Raw genomic sequence first — 17,757 nt, forward strand, 5'->3', positions numbered from 1 at the left:
GGGTCATCAGTTCAGAATGGTCACTGTGAGTGAGAAGAGAGCTAAGGAGAAGTTTCTGTAGACTGAGTGTGGAATGCTTTGTTACAGGGAGTGGTTGAGGCAGAGACCATTGTGTCTTTTAAGGGAAAATTGGATATTTAAAGCAGAGGGCAATGGGGAGAGAGCAGGGCAGAGGGATTAGTTTTGAATTGCTTTAGCAAAGGTCTGACACAGATATGGTGGGCCGAATGGCCTCCTGCTAAAACCTATGGCTCTTCAATACACCCCTCTTTCTCATGTATGTGCTGCCTCAATGGGTTATCCACAGACATGGGGTGAGCTTCCATATTCAAGGTAAAGATACCCAACTCTCCCTCCCTGCCCCTGCTGTCTGCCTGTTTGAGTCCTGCATGAGGCTCAAGTTTGTTCAACTGAACATTGAGAAGACCGAAGCCGCAGTTTGTGGGGCTCACCACAAGCTCTGCTCCTTCGACACTGGTTCCACCCCCCCTCCCTGGCCCCTCAATCAGACCGTGCGCAATCTTGGTCCGTACCCGGTCCTGAACTGTGCTTCAAACCCACGTTCTTCCCATCACCGGGATCGCTTCCACCACTGCCACAGTGCTCGCCTCCGCCCCTCTCTCAGCATCTCCCGCTGAAACCTTATCCTTTCTTTTGTCACCTCCAGACTCGATTATTCCAGCGCTCCACTTGCTCGCCTCCCTTCGTTTTCACTCCATAAATTGATGCTTGCCCAAAAAAAAGGAGGAAAAGAACCCGAAATAAACCCAATTAGCAAAAGGGTGAATAAAACCCGGAATGAATCCGAGAGAGAGAGACAAAAGCTTAAGAGGGGAATCAAAAGAAAAAAATACAAGGAAGAATCAAAAAAGTTAAAAATTTATTGCGGGTAATCTCAGAATCCGAAGTTTTCTATCCAGGAGCATTGTCTTCTCATTTCTATTAATTTATTTTAACTGATATTTCGATTTACAAACTCCAAGCTCACAGTATTGGGAAGGTTTTAGTTTCAAAGAGTTTCTAATATCTCCAAACTGTTCAGTGACGTTGCCTTCTGGCGCAGTTGAATCTTGCGACTTTAGTTTGGTTTGTGCAGTGCTTTCCAGTAATCTAGTCCCTGTAGTTATTAGTTAGTTTGCAATCTGTCCTGATCAAAGCAGCAGAGGAGAAATAAAAACATTTCAATACTAACCCTTGTCCAGCTTCCATTTATTCTGCTTTAGTTTGGTAATTTTGAGTATAATCCATACCCCAGGGACACACACTTGCCAAATCAAATTCATTATTATACGGGATTTAGGAATTGCATTCTGAGATTCCGCCCATTTACAGTTAGGGCCACCAAGTCTAACTTCCTTTTTATTATATGGGTTTCCAGGAGTTTTTTCCCATTGTTTTGGGATCAGATTTCACGATTCCTTTTTTTTTCCCTCAAAAGTCATAAACCCAGTGGCCTTGCTCATTCTCAGAGAATACGATGTTCCGCTAAAATGTCCCATGCGGTTAAAAAGAACAGCCTTACAGTGGTACAAATCGCACTTAAGCCAGTACATTTGTCTGATGTGCTTCTTGTACTTTATCCTTCAAATTGTTGTTGCTGCTGCTGCCGCCACCGTCAGTGCCAGTCCCGTACCCACACCCCAGTCTTATAAAAGCTCACCGTGCTCTCTCCAGACACCGCTTCCTGACTTCGGGAAGAGAGAGAGAACCTGCATTCATGTTGCATCTTTCACAACCTCGCAAAGTCCCATAGCTCTTTAGAGCAATTCATTACTTTTTAAAGTGTTGTTTTCTAGGGAAAAACGGCATCCAATTTGTGCACAGACAGATCCCATGAGCAGCAATGGGATAATGACTGTAATCTGATTTTTATGCACTTGTTTATGGACTCTGGGAGAATTCCTCTGCTCCTCTTCGAAATAGTGCCATGGGATCTTTCACATTCATCCAAGAGGGCAGGCGGGTTTAACCTCTCATCCGAAAGACGGCACCTCCGACTGCAGCACTCCTTCACTGGAGTGTCAGCCTAGATTTTGTGCTCGAGTCTCTGGAGTGGGGCTTGAGCCCACGACCCTCTGACTCAGAGGTGAGAGAGCAACCCACTGAGCCACAGCTGACACTGAAAACTCTAAATACTGGGGTGTTAAAACACCTCCTGATGAAAGTTTCACATGCACACCATCGTGCTGTCGTGACCATCCTAGTGACGGCAGCGATTCCTGTGTGAGCAGCAGCTGTGTGCCAGTCAGGCTGTCGTGCTTGTGGCGGTTTCTGCCTGTTCTGCTGTGGCTTTGTTCATTTTTTTTCCCCCCACGGGGTTGCCTTGCATACCAAATTTTCTAACGTTTTCTTTTGAAACCTGCCTGTAAGCTTGGTGTGCTCGCTGTTGGGAGCTGAGCTGTCCCTCCATCGGTGATCTGCAGGGCAGCTTCGAGAGATCAGGCCTGGGAGCTGCCGTCTCTTCTCGTGTCCATTGTGCTCTGATTTCACTCCTACCTTGTAGAGCAGCACTTCGTGGCACTCAGCACCTTCCCCCGGGTGGTACGGCCAAGGCTGGGATACCATTGCGTTACACATGCTCCAAAGTACGAGCTAGAGCTGCAGCCACATCATCTTGTGCTCTGCAGGCAGTCCTGTGGAGCAAACACTTACTTTGCTGGTGAAAGATTGCATTTGGTGTTGCTTTAAATGAAATGCAGTGTCAGCCAGTGGCTCGGTGGGTAGCACCCTCCGCCTCTGAGTCAGAAGGTTGTGGGTTCAAGTCCCACTCCAGAGACTCGAGCACAAAAATCCAGGCTGACACTCCCAGTGCAGTGCTGGATGAGTGAGGTTAGCATTGGGCTGTAATGCTGTCTATGGCAGCGGACCCTGCCTGAATAATGTGGAAGTTCCAGCTCAGTGTCAATTTTATTTATCTGATTACGCTAACGTGAAGCCCCTTGAGACGTTTTATTACTTTAAAGGCGCTATAGAAATGCAAGTTGTTGCTGTAGTGGAAAGAGCTCTGTGCCTGTGGATTGGGGGCGGAGTGGGAGTGGGGGGGGAACTGTGGATTGGGGGCGGAGTGGGAGTGGGGGGGGAACTCTATCTACTTGTATCGATGAGTCAGTCAGCTGTTGTAACAAAAGATACTGAAAACTACAGAGAGGCAGAAAGATTTTTTGTGAAAACACAGCTGTGTGACGAGGACTTGGAAATTCCGACCCTGCTTGCTTCTTCAACTAAGGCTTGTGAGAATACAGTGAAACCGCACTTGGCAAAACTCATCTATATGTACCTCTATATGGAAATTGCACATTTCCCTCACAGTATTATATAATGCATCAGTTCAACAGGCTGGTCTGGTTATAAAACCCTTTTTTGTGTGCGTGTGTTGGGTCTGAACCTTTCCATCGATCGGAGCTCTGCTTGTTTGAGCTTTGCACTACAAACATTAAAAAATATCTTGAGGATAAGTACGTGTGCACGTGTTCTTTTAAAGGGCCTGCGAAATACAAACCTGTCCACTGTAACTTCTTACCAACCCATATGACCGCCTCAACCACAGACTATTGGGGGCTTGATTTAGCATCTCATCTGAAAAACAGCACTCCTTGAGTGCTGCACTGGTGTCAGAGCCTAGATTACGTGCTCCACTCCTGGAGTGGGTCCTCTTGTGTCCACAGCCTTCAGAATCAAGAGGCGAGAGTGTTAGCAACTGAGCCAAACTCACACTTTTACAGAAGTAGAAAATATTGGAGGGGACGGACACATAACAAAACACAGAATTTGAACTATTTGAGCAGTGTTTCATTGCAGCCCAGATGCAGAGGATAGTGACATTTCCTGTGATGATCTAACTTGAGATCCAGTCTCAATCCAGTACCTGGGGATATGAGTCTACAATATTAATTTGACCCTGTTTGGGAGAACTTGTTCAAGCTGTGAAGCGGATGTGTTTGGAACGGGACCGTTGGGCTGCTTCAGTTGTTGGTGTTATTCTTCTCAATGGGAGCTAATGGTCAGGGGGATCCCCTTGTTCAGTGGAACTGGTTTCTCTCTCTTTTGTCTCTTTTACTGGCTACCCGGCCACAGAGGGGGCTGCACCTTGTCACTGGTAGTGAGAGCTGTGCTAATCTGCTCATTGTGGTAGGATTCACTCTTTGTGGGCAGGTCCTGCCCGCACTGAGCTGGGTTCTTCTGGGATTGGGAGATCAGGCATAATCTGTGTGGTCTCCCAGATTGGAATTCAGAATGGCTGAATGTTGGGGGAGGGCAGGGATGTGACCAGAATGCCCTTCAGCCATAACACCTCCAGCAGTCGTCTGGCAGTGGGGGACAAAATGTTACATCTGCATGCACTTCCTGTCTACATGTATATTTCCAGTTGTCACATTTTTGTGTCAGCTTTTTCCATTACACATTATATCCACATTTGTAATGGAAATTGTCTATGTAAACTTGTCGTGTTGTAATTGCATTCTCCCACCAGTGGTGTCGCTGTAGTGCCACAGTTTTGCATCTTCCAGATCCTCGGCCTGTACGGCAGAGAAACTCCTGTGCTCCAACTAACACTTGTTCTCTGATTCTCAAATTGCTGTAAGTTTTGCTTTATAAATACTAATAATAGAAACTCATAGTATATAATAGGGACAGAATGTATGACTTCAAAATGGGGATTGAATAATACCTGCATGCTTTCTCCGATATCCCCTAACCCTGCTTCACCTGAAGACTACATCTGGTCTTGACTTCCAGTGTGCAAAGGTCGAGGAGATGGACTAATTTCACAGCATTCTTTCCACTCCTCCACGCAGTAAACAGGTGGCAGTCCAGTAGCAGCCGCTCACCCTACAACTTTACAGCCTTGTGGACTCAACATCGAGTTCAACAAATTCAGACCATAACCTCGGCCCCTATTTTTTTTTCACATGACAGCTGTCGATCATTCTGCCATCGCCATTTACACTTCATCCAGACTCATCTTTTGTTTCTTAGCTTGTCCCATTACCACCCCCTTTTTGCCTCACACCATCATCCCTTTTGTCATTTAATCTCTCCTGCCTTCCACCCTATCACAGACCTTCCCTTTTGTTCTTTCCTCTCCTTCCCCCCTCCACTTGCTTAAAAACCTGTTACATCTCCAACTTTTTCCAGTTCTGACGAAGGGTCATCGACCTGAAACGTTAACTCTGTTTTTCTCTCCACAGATGCTGCCTGACCTGCTGAGTATTTCCAGCATTTTCTGTTTTTATTTCAGATTTCCAGCATCCGCGGTATTTATCACTTTACAACTCCTCCCGGGCGGCAGGTGGCGCTGCAGGTGAGGGTCCGGCAGCAGCTGCTCAGTCTACAGCTCCTCCCGGGCGGCAGGTGGCGCTCTAGCAGTAGCTGCTCAGTCTACAGCTCCTCCCGGGCGGCAAGCGGCGCTGCAGGCGAGGGTCCGGCAGCAGCTGCTCGGTCTACAGATCCTCCCGGGGGCGGCAGGTGGCGCTCCAGCAGCAGCCGCTCAGTTTACAGCTCCTCCCGGGCGACAGGTGGCGCTCCAGCAGCAGCCGCTCAGTCTAGAGCTCCTCCCGGGCGACAGGTGGCGCTGCAGGTGGCGCCGGGCTGCAGTTTGTGGGCGGGCGCCGCTCGCTGGCTGCAGTGGCGACAATGGTTGTCAGGGGCCGGCTGTCCGCTCCGTTAATCTGACGCCTGACAGGAAAGCGAATAAACGATGGGCTAAAAGGACAGTTTAACCTCCAATCGACCGAAACGAAGCTGTGAGAAACTTTTTTTTTTTAAAAAAGGAAGACACCTGGGAGAAATGGGTTAAGGTGAGCGCTTTAAATAAAATGTCAATATTAAAGCCGCGGCCTGACCGTCGCCTCAACCCAACCCGCGGAGGGGGCGGGGCTAGCCTCATACCCAGTGCCGATTGGCTACTCGGCTGCCGTTCACGCCTTGTCCGCTCTGTGATTGGTCCGTATGGGTGCCAATCAAACCTTTAAAGCCAAAGTATTGGCAAGTTTGGTTGGGGCCACAGTATTGACTTTAATTATGTTTTAAACAGATACTGGGACGCCCATATTTTAATAGGCCGTCAGATTGCACTTATTTGAAGTGAAGTTCAAGGTGGTTCAAAATTTTTAACCAAGTTATCACAACTCTCCATGTTCTGAGCACAGTTAGGAACATAAGAACAGGAGGAGGCCATTCAGCCCTTCGAGCCTGTTGCGCCATTCAGTGAGATCATGGCTGATCTGCGACCTAACTCCATATACCCGCCCGATCCCCATATGGGGCAAGCGCAGGCAGCCAAGGAGCGCACGTCACCCCACCCACCCGCCCCTTCAACCACCGTCTGCCCCACCTGTGACAGAGACTGTAGGTCCCGCATTGGACTCATCAGTCACCTGCGAGCTCATTTTTAATGTGGAAGCAAGTCATCCTCGGTTCCGAGGGACTGCCTAAGAAGGAGAAGAAGAGAAGAATCCAGAGATCAATGAGTTCAAATTCCACCACGGCAACTGGGAAATTTAAATTCAGTTAATTAAATAAACCTGGGATTAAAAACAGTAATGGTGGCTGTGAAACTGCTGGATTATCGTGAAAACCCATCTGGTTCACTAGGATGTCTTTAGGAAATCTGCTGTCCTTACCTATATGTGACTCCAGAACCACAACAATGTGGTTGAGTCTTAACTGCCCTCTGAAATGGCGGCTCACCACCACCTTCTCGAGGCCAATTACGGATGGGCAATAAATGTTGGCCTTACCAGTGACGCCCACATCCAATTAATTAAAAAAAATCCTTTGATTCCTCTAGCCTTGAATTTACTCAATGACTCAGCATCCACAGATTCACAACCCTCTGAGTGAAGAAATTCCTCCTTATCTCGGTCTTAAATGGCCGACCCCTTATCCTGAGACTATACCCTCCAGATCTAGACTCTCCAGCCAGGGGAAACAATCTCTCAGCATCTACCCTGTCAATCTCCCCCAGCATCTTGTATGTTTCAATGAGATCACACCTCATTCTTCTAAACTCCAGAGAGTATCGGCCCAATCTACTCAATCTCTCCTCATAGGACAACCCTCTCATCCCAGGAATCAATCTAGTGAACCTTTGCACCACCTCTAGGGCAGTACATCCTTTCTTAGGTAAGGAGACCAAAACTGTGCACAGTACTCCAGGTGTGAATGTTTAGGTGGGTTTGCAACCTGTTTCACTCCTAACATTTACCCCATGCTGACATCCCAAACCATGATTTACAGCTGTCAACATGGAATCTGCCATGAGATCTTTTTTCTTCTTGTCGCTTTGGAATCACTTCCACACATCAATCATTTAATTTTAATTTTTGCTGGTGTATTTTTTCTGACCTTTGCAGTTTGCAACATGTGATGATGTGAACACTGCCGGTTCAGTGATTGTGAAGCAATTGCTGCAAGCTTAGTGAGTGATCTATTACCAGGAAATAAGTCCGTATATATTTGTTCATTTGGGAACTATATTTAGTTAGGAGAGATTTTGATTCTGAAGGTAGCAGTTGCTTTTTTTGTTTTAAAAATGAATCTAAATGAAAGGGCAATAGCTAAGAGTGAAGTGTGGGAGAGAAGACAAGGCAATTCAGGAGTGGTTAGGTGATGGCACATCATTGGCTGTAAAGCGCTCTGGGACGTCCAGTGGTCATGAAAGGCGCTGTAGAAATGCAAGTCTTTCTTTCTTGGTGAATGCGGGTTTTAAAAGCCTGTTGATTGTAGGAGGAAGGAATTGTGAGGAAAACGAGGTGTCCCACAAATTGAAGGTTTTGGGATAAAAATCAGAATAGGCGATGGTGCAACGAATCCTGATTTCCGCACAGTGAGGATTTCGGAAGGAGGAGAGGTGTGTAAGAGAGAACAGCTCCGAGGAGCAAGATCTATCGTGTCGATACAGTCGTGTTGGAGAGGTGGAATTGCTCTTCTGTAAATAATTAAAGTTGGACAGGGAGGAGTTAATGCCTTCAGAGTTATTAGACCAGACTAATTACTGTTCTAATATTTGATTGATTTGTCTGGAATTCATAGAGGAAAATATTAGTAAGAATCTTTAGTATTTTTTGCTGGTATTCTGTCGCGGTTGGGAAATGAGGTGGAACAGCTGTATCTCGTGGTGTGATGTTCCAATGACACGATATTTTTGTGATGTTGTGACGTGTTTCATTGTGGAACTGCGCTCTGTATTTGGCAAGCTTATTGTTTGACATTTTTTTTGAGGAACATATGCTTCTTTAAATATAATGGAATAGTTTCTGAGGTGTGGATGGTTTCATATGCTTCACTGCATTCCACTTGCTGTAACTCTGTAAATCGCTGAACACAGTCAGCTCTGTAACCACGTGATTTGCTTGTAAAGCCGATAAATGTATTTACAAAAGCAAAATACTGCGGCTGCTGGAAATCTGAAATAAAAAGTATTTACAAGTTCTTGTGCCTTTTTACTCTGGTTAATAGGAATGCAAACTGCAGGTGAAAATAAAAAGTTGCTTCGTATTGTCCATTTCTGTTCTTGCATTAGGGAACCTGACTGTATTGCAGATGCTGTTAAAGTAGTAACATTGCTATCTTGGGTTATTAAGGAGTTGTCATTAACTTTAACTATCATTTGTCACTGTTTGCAATCTAACTTCTCACCCACACTGTGTAAATATCACCAACAAAAACAATTTGCATTTATATAGCACTTTTAATGTAGTGAAACGTCCCATGGCGCGCGTTTCACTGGAGCGTTAGCAAACAAAATTTGACACCGAGCCCCACACGATATTAGGACAGGTGGTCAAAAGTTTGGTCAGAGAGGTAGGTTTTAATGACGTCTTAAAGGAGGAGAGAGAGGTTTAGGGAGGGATTTCCAGAGCTTAGGGCCCAGGCAGCTGAAAGCACGGCCACCAATGGTCGAGTGATTAAAATCGGGATTGCGCAAGAGGCCAGAACTGGAGGAGCGCAGAGATTTCGGAGGGTTGTGGGGCTGGAGGAGGTTGCTGAGATAGGGAGGGGCGAGGCCATGGAGGGATTTGAAAACAAGGATGAGAATTTTGAAACGCAGGCGTTGCCGGACCGGGAGCCAGTGTAGGTCAGCGAACACAGACTCATCGTACTGTCTCCTACACTCATTCATTTTTTTAACCTGGACCTCAAATCTGTGAAACTCCTCAGCCTTTCCTTCCACAATCTACTGGCTTTTAAAGTCCAAGTTTAGCCTCACAAGTCACTGACCTGATTCTTTTGCCTTTTTCCAACCCTTTTCAGTCTTGGTGCTGCCCTGCACACTCAACCTTTGCCCTTCAAACAGTTTTCAAAACCAAAGTGTGGAGAAGTCGCCAAGCATAGCAGAGCAAAGAGTCTGAATTCAAGGGGATTATCTCTCCGTTTTCTTTCCAAATTCTATGTTGTTGAGGATCGGTTTGTGGTTGAGCTTAGTGCCTTGTTATTGCCCCCAGATATGTTGCCCACTTTTGTACACTCCTCTCAGTCAAATGGCAACTATATTATTCTGCACTGATTACATCATAAAAACCTGCATGGAGATTAAGAGTATTATGTATAATCTTATAATAGGAAAAATAACCTAGACCATGTTAGCAGACTATTCGTCTGTGGAGGGCATCTGATATCCACGCGTGTTCTCTCCAGCAGGTGTTATCAGTTCTATTTGGCAAAAGGGTCTCTTGCACCTGGTGGTTTAGAAGCTGTGGGGAGGGGAGGCGGCTCTGCTGTTGCTGTGGCATTTTGAATGGATTGAAATTGGAGATTTGATGCCGTGATGTCGCACACCTGAGGTTCTCTACTGCAAAAGTTGAGGCCATTATTGGGACCCGCTTCAAACCTGGACTGGGAGTGCTGAAATCACGGCGTTACTCAAGTGTTAAAGGTTATTTATGTGAAGACTTACTCACCCAGCACAGGCTGTCCTGGCACTGACTGTGTAATAAATGGACTGACTATGTAGACTATATATTAATCGGTTACTTCACCCGAGAGTCAGTTTACTGCTTGTACGTGTTCGCCTTCCCTTATTTATTTGAAAGTGACTGTATTGTGGTTTATGATTGAGCTGTTTTTTAACCTGACGTGTACCTCGAGGTGGTTTCATGCTGTGTAACTTGGCATTTACAAAACAGAAAAAGCTGGAAATGCACAATAGATCCTTCAGCTTCTGAAAAGCTAGTTTACCATTATGGGAGGTGTCCCTTGATCAGAACAGCCAGTTCTGATGAAAGGTCATTGAGCGGGTGGGGAAGTGGCTTTGAGCCCAAGATCAGCCATGATCTTATTGAATGGCGGAGCAGGCTCGAGGGGCCAAGTGGCCTAATCCTGCTCCTATTTCCTATGTTCTTAACTGTTTCTCGCTCCACAGATGCTGCCTGACCTGCTGGGTATTTCTGGCATTTCTGTTTTTATTTCAGATTTCCAGCATATTTTGCTTTTGACCCAGCTTTATTGGCTGCTAATAACGTTTTCTTGTACTGTTTAAAGTTTGCTGCACAGCACTGTGTTACTCTGCTTAAAAACAAATGTTGTAAGTGTACTGTCCAATTTCAAAGCTTTAGATTGTATTAGCAATGGCAAAGATAATTCCTGGTGAATACATGCGGGATTAGTCCCAAACCCCCCTCTTGTGGAATTCTTTTTGCGAGCACTGGGGCTAAAAGCCACGTTTTGTTGGCTTGGTGGTGGCTGGCTGCCTCCTTGAACCGCTGCAGTCCTTGTGGTGAAGGTGATCCCACAATGGGTTTAGGTAGGAAATCCAGGATGTTGGCCCAGCAACGATGAAGGGCGGTAACTGTCCAAGTCAGGATTACATACATAGGATTACACCGGATATACGGCACAGAAACAGGCCATTCGGCCCAACCAGTCCATGCCGGCGTTTATGCTCCACTCGAGCCTCCTCCCGTCTTTCCTCGTCTAAATCTATCCGCATAACCCTCGATTCCCTTCTCCCTCAGATGCTTGTTGATGCACTATCAATTGCTACAAAAGACTGGAGATTGAGAAAGTAATAAACAGGCTTTTATTACCAAAGAACAGAGCATGCCTCTTGTGGTTGCCTGGTATCCAAAAGGGCCGGAGGCTGCCGAGCAGCGACCTTTATACCCAGCCATGAGGGTGGAGCCAGGGGCGGAGTCAGCTGAGGCATGCACAGACAAGTACAACAATATGCAAGAGTGAACAACAGTACTAACAGTGAACAACAGTACTAACAACAGTGGTGAACAACAATACTAACAACAGTGGTTTACCACACTTGTCCAGCCTCCCCTTAAATGCATCGATACTATTCGCTTCAACCACTCCCTGTGGTAGCGCGTTCCACATCCTCACCACTCTAGGTTAAGGATGGTGTGTGATGTGCCTCAATAATTCCGAGACTCGAAGTTAGCAGAACAAAAACAAGGCTTTTATTAACTTAGAAAGTAACACGTAAGAGAGAGAGATGTCTTCCTTCTGGAGACTGAGGCCAGACTGAAGCTAGCTTACAAACGGGGCCAGGTATGGGCGGAGCCCTACACACAGCACATTCCAGCACATTCCAGTATACAATACAGCACATTCCAGTACACAATACAATGAGGTCTGGGGGAAGGGAAATGACACTGAAACCGATCTCAGTCACAGGCAGTGGTGAATGGAATATTTCATCACAGTGTGTGACTTGGTGGTAATGGTGGTCCCGTGATGCTGCTGCTCTTGTCCTTCTCAGTAGGACTGTTTCACTAGAGGTGTTTAAAATTATGAAGGGATGGGACAGAGTAGCTAGAAACAGACTGCTTCCAGTGATTGAGGGGTCTGGAGCAAGGGGACACAGATGGAAGATTAAATGTAGGAGATTTAGGAGAGAGAGCTGGAGAAACGTTTTATACACGGGTTTGAGGCTATTGAATGTACTGCAAGTGTTGGTGATTGAAACAGAGCCCAGGTCAACATTTCAGTATAGGTTAGCAAGGTGGTTGAAGGAAAGGAGAACATGAGATTAAGACTACTGCTAATGTGGAGGATGAAGAGTAAACACGGACTGTTTCCGTGTTGCACATTCTCTGTAATTCTGTGTAAGATGTTAACAGGGGAGGTGCTGTCGGAGTAAACTTGGTGAGGTGCTGCTGTGCACCCGGTCGATAGCACGGATTGCAGCGTAGTACTTTGGAGGTGGAGGCGGGTATTGAGGCCAGGACAGGACTTGACTTGTCGTCAGTCAGATGGGACAGTACTAACAGATTTATTTATGGACATACCGTCACTGTTTAAAATAGAACAGTCCAGGAGTAGGAATGGGAAAGAGGGAAGAATAGGGAAAGAGAGCGAAAGAACTTGTGAAGTAAAATACTTATCCATTATACCTCGTCCACGCTTGTCATTATACATGGAGAATTCTAGTTAATTAGATTTTGTTAATTGGTAAAGTTGCGCAGTATGTTTGAGCAACAGGCACAAGGTGGTGAAACGCAAGTTTGTGTGGTAGATGTCGAGCTAGGGTAGACGTAGAGAAGATGTTTCCACTTGTGGGGGAGTCCAAAATTAACCCGCCATAAATATAAAAAAGTCACAAATTAACCCAACAAGGAATTTAGGAGAAATGTCTTTACCCAGAGAGTGGTGAGAATGTGGAACTCGCTACCACAGGGAGTGGTTGAGGTGAATAGCACAGATGCATTTAAGGGGAAGCTCGATAAACACGAGGGAGAAAGGAATAGAAGGATACTGGCTAGGGCAGGAGGAGGCGCCTGTGGAGTATAAACGACGGCACAGGCCAGTTGAGCCAGATGGCCTATTTCGGTTTGATGTAATTCCCACCCCTTGCCCCCACACCCCCTGCACTTTACTCCGTGTTCCTGATCACAGCTGTGTCGCTATGGGGGTGCAGCGAGCAAAGGGTAGGCACTAGGCAAACAGCGCGAGTCATGTGTGCTGCATTAGCAGAGTTTGGAGAGCAGGTCACTTGACTGATTCTTCCTGTCTGTTTTTCCTCCTCCCTCTCCCCTTTGTTCTGATTATATATAAAACCGTTGTTAATTTTCCATGTTTCAGTTCGGAATCGGGGCAGAATCCGAACTTTATCCTGTCTGTTCTTTGCACACATGCTGACTGACCTGTTGTGTCTTTCCAGCATTTTCTGTTTTTGTTTGTGACACTTGCCCTCTTAGCTACAGATGACGAGTTGAGAAAAAAATAGTAAATGTAAAAAAAAATTCTCATTAGTGGGAAGGTGATCCTCGTGGGGGTGAATGTCCCTATGGATGTTGTACGTCTGTAAACACGGTACTTTGAAACCTTCCTGGTAATAGGAAGCTGTTCTCTTGGAAATGGTAGTGGATAAGCTTTGCTGTTCAGCTGCGAAGGCAGGAAAAGTCAGCTGGAATGGTGAAGAGCAGCAGTTTCTGGCGGTTTATTACTGGTGTTTGTGGGGATTTGAAGTGGTTTATGGCTTTTGTGTTATAGCGTTGTAAATAACAAGTTCATCAATAAGATGGGGGGAGGGATCTACAAGAAACGTAACCAGCCTAAATATAAACAAAACAAAAAAAGAGAGCACAGGAGAGAATAAAGTAAGGGAGGACATTGACGGCAAGGGAATAAATAAAGTTACAGAACAGGAGTCTAAAAAGATGGTTAAACATAAAGTGAGAGGAAATCCTATTAAAAATGAGTTAAACTGTCTGTACAGCAATGCACACAGTGTCCGTAATAAAACAAGCGAGCTGGAGGCAGTCATGTATTGCGAGGAATCAGACATAGTAGAGATTACTGAGACATTGCTACAGAAAAATCAGGACTGGGAATTAAACATTGCAGGGTATAACATATTTAGAAAAGATAGAGGGGGAAAAAGGGGAGGTGGAGTAGCTGTACTTATTAGGGATAACATAATGGCAGCAGAAAAAAGTGACGCAGATATCGGCAAGACAAAAATAGAATCCATATGGACAGAGATAAAAGATAATAAAGGATCAATCACACTAATAGGCATAGTCTACAGACCACCTAATAGTGGAAGGGAGGTGGAGGAAGAAATATGCAGACAAATTAGGGAAATTAGCAAAAAACATAGAATAATAATCATGGGGGATTTCAACTCCCCCGATATTAATTGGACAGAAGAGGTAGGTAAATTATAAAATTCTGACAGGACTGGACAGACTAGATGCAGGAAGGATGTTCCCGATGGTCGGGGAGTCCAGAACCAGGGGTCACAGTCTAAGGATAAGGGGTAAGCCACTTAGGACAGAAATGAGGAGGAATTTCTTCACCCAGAGAGTGGTGAACCTGTGGAATTCTCTACCACAGAAGGCAGTAGAGGCCAATTCATTAAATATATTCAAGAAGGAGTTGGATATATTTCTTAAGGCTAAAGGGATCAAGGGGTATGGGGAGAGGGCAGGGACAGGGTACTGAATTTGGATGATCAGCCATGATCACATTGAATGGCCTACTCCTGCTCCTATCTTCTATGTTTCTATGGAATAAGGGAATGGAGTTCCTACAATATGTACAGGACTTCTTTCTAACCCAATATGTAAAAAAGCTCAACAAGGGAGGATTCACTATTTGATTTAATGGGGAATGAGCCAGAGCAGATAAGAGAAGTAAAAGTAGGGGAACATATAGGCAATAGTGACCATAATATAAAACACTTTAAGATGATAATTGAGAAGGACATAAGTATGACGAAAACCAGGTTAATAGATTGGAGAAAAGCTGATTTTGAGGGGCTGAGAATAGAACTTGGGATGATAAAATGGGCAACAATATTGGCAAACAACGATGTAGAACGACAATAGGAAACGTTTAAAACGGTGTTCAACAGAGTGCAGGAAAAATATATTCCGCTAAAAGGAAAGAACAAACTAAACACTAATGAGACTCCACGGATGAATAAAGTCATAAGGGAACAATTGAGGGTAAGGAAAGAGGCCTACATTAAGTACATAGACAGCAGGGGAGTGCATGATAAGAGAGAATACGAAGGGATTAGGAGAGAAGTCAGAAAAACAATTAGGAAGACAAAGAGGAACTATGAAACTAAATTATCAAGGAACATAAAACAAAATGGTAAAATATTTTATAGGCACATCAATAAAAAAAAAGGAAGGTTGGGATGGGAATAGGGCCATTAAGGGATAGTCAGGATAATACCACAGGTAATGATAGAGAGATGGCAGAAATAATACATAATGATTTTGCTTCAGTATTTACCAGAGAGATAGAACAGGTGGACATGACATTGGATGATGAGATTAGTGCATTTAAAATAAAAAGGGGATATATTAAATAAACTAATCAAACCCAAAGAGGATAAAAACCCCTGGATTGCATCCACACATTTTAAAAGAATCTAGGGAAGAGATAGCAGAGGCATTACTACACATATTTAATAATTCATTAGAAAAAAGTGTAATACCGATATTTAAGAAGGGGAATAGAACACGTCCAGGGAATTATGGACTAGTCAGCTTAACATTGGTGGTAGGAAAAATAATGGAATCCCGACTAAAGGAGAAAATCTAGATGTAATTTATCTGGATTTTCAAAAAGCCTTCGATAAGGTACCCCATAATAGACTGATGAACAAGGTCAGAGAATGGATTGCTGGCTGGCTTCAGGACAGAAAGCAGAGAGTAGGAGTAACGGGTAGCTATTCACAGTGGCAGAAGGTGGGTAGTGGTGTTCCACAAGGATCAGTGCTGGGACCACTGTTGTTCACAATTTACATTAACGATTTAGCCTTTGGAATCAGAAACACAATTTCTAAATTTGCGGATGACGCCATATTCAGAGGGGGGATAGTCAATACCGAGGAGGAGGACTGCAACAAGTTACAGGAGGACATTAATAAACTGGCAGAATGGGCATATAATTGGCAAATTAAATTCAACACAGATAAATGTTCTTTCCTCCCCTCCCCCTCTCCCTGCCCCACACTTGCTTAAAAACCTGTTACATCTCCAACTTTTTCCAGTTCTGACGAAGGGTCATCGAGCTGAAACGTTAACTCTGTTTCTCTCTCTACAGATGCTGACTGACCTGCTGAGTATTTCCAGCATTTTCTGTTTTTAGTTCAGATTTGCAGCATCCGCAGTATTTTGCTTTTGTATAAATGTGAGATATTACATTTTGGTAGGAAGAATAGAGAGGTCACTTATCACTTGGAGGGTGCGAGTCTAGGTGGGGTAGATGAACAAAGGGATCTCGGAGTACAAATACACAAATCACTAAAAGTTGGAACACAGGTTAGCAAGGCCATAAAAGCAAACCAAGCACTAGGGTTTATTTCTAGAGGGATAGAATTGAAAAGTAGGGGAGTTATGCTAAAGCTGTATCGAACCTTGGTTGGACCACACTTGGAGTACTGCGTACAGTTCTGGTCACCATATTATAAAAAGGATATAGAGGCACTGGAGAGGGTGCAGAGAAGATTTGCAAGGATGTACCAGAAATGCGAGGGTATACATATCAGGAAAGGATGAACAGGCTGGGTCTCTTTTCTCTTGAAAAAAGAAGGCTGAGGGGTGACCTAATAGAAGTCTTTAAAATTATGAAAGGTTTTGATAGGGTGGATACAGAGAGAATGTTTCCACTTGTGGGGAAGAACAAAACTAGAGGCCATCAATATAAGATAGTCACCAAGAAATCCAATAGGGAATTCAGAAGAAACTTCTTTACCCAGAGAGTGGTGAGAATGTGGAACTCGCTACCACAGGGAGTGGTTGAAGCGAATAGTCTAGATACATTTAAAGGGAGGCTAGACAAGCATCTGAGGGAGAAGGGAATAGAGGGTTATGCTGAGAGAGTTAGAGGAGGAAAGACGGGAGGAGGCTCGAGTGGAGCGTAAACGCCGGTATGGACTGGTTGGGCCGAATGGCCTGTTTCTGTGCCGTATATCCTGTGTAATCAGCAACTGGAAAGCGAAACGTTGCATAAGGGTTTGGTTGGATCTTTGTCCGGATTGGAAAAGGGAAGGTAGGAGCTGCTCTGTCATAGGCCTGACCAAAGCAGGGAGGAGCGAACAACCGATGAACACGAAGAGTACAGAATGGTAACCACTGTTAGAGAGGCACTCCTGAACAGGCTGAGCTGTACTGGGGGACGGTTCCACAGTCTACGGCTGCCCTCCAGCACCTTGCTCAAATGCCTGTTCCTCATGGTGTTCACAGGCTGTGTTTGACCATGGAGGGCACCACTGCCAATCCGTTCCCATCCTCCTCTGACAACCCATATTTGCATCTGTAATGGTAACCCTGACTTTTTAAAAAAAGCATGCTGAGGCCAGTTGTAGCTAGCTAAGCAGAGATGTGGATTGGACCTGGGAGTTTATAAAGATTTTTATTCACCGGTGTATACTTGGTCCTTTCTCCTCCACCTTTCCACGGTGGTAGAATCTGCAGGGCAACAGCCCATCGTGTTTGATACTTAACGCAAAGCAAGTGTTTCTTTCCTCCATCTTGTGTGTCCTCCTCGCCGTATCACAGTGCCCCCTGCCCTCTTGCACCATCCCTGGCTTTTGTAATTCACAACATATCATTAGACCTTCCAACTTGCCCTCATTTTGGAACTATCGCCAGCATTAACTCATTAGTTTACAGATACATTTTGTATCAAGCAGAATAAATGAGCCCTAAAGAACACCTGAATCTCTGACAAATTTGCCTTCTGTACTTAGCCGTGTCTTCAGCCTCCTATACATGTTTCCTCGGGTTGTAGATCTGTGTGCTTGTGAATTTTATGACTGCCATGCTTAGCTGGTTTTTAACTTCT

At 44.9% G+C, this 17,757-nt stretch overlaps 1 protein-coding gene across 1 annotated transcript in view; it reads left to right on the forward strand.

Moving 5' to 3' along the window:
- Nucleotides 1-3,056: 3,056 nt before the first annotated feature.
- LOC147097774 (cysteine protease ATG4D-like) overlaps nucleotides 3,057-17,757 on the forward strand; it is a 34,651-nt gene continuing 19,950 nt past the window's right edge. Inside the window, exon 1 of the mRNA XM_085971873.1 lies at nucleotides 3,057-5,798. The gene's annotated coding sequence lies outside the window, so the exon portion shown is untranslated. The remainder of the gene's footprint in view (nucleotides 5,799-17,757) is intronic.

The sequence above is a fragment of the Somniosus microcephalus genome, chromosome 31 (genome assembly GCF_052327205.1).
Source record: "Somniosus microcephalus isolate GS21.2 chromosome 31, FLI_Smic_1.0, whole genome shotgun sequence".
NCBI lineage: Eukaryota > Metazoa > Chordata > Chondrichthyes > Squaliformes > Somniosidae > Somniosus > Somniosus microcephalus.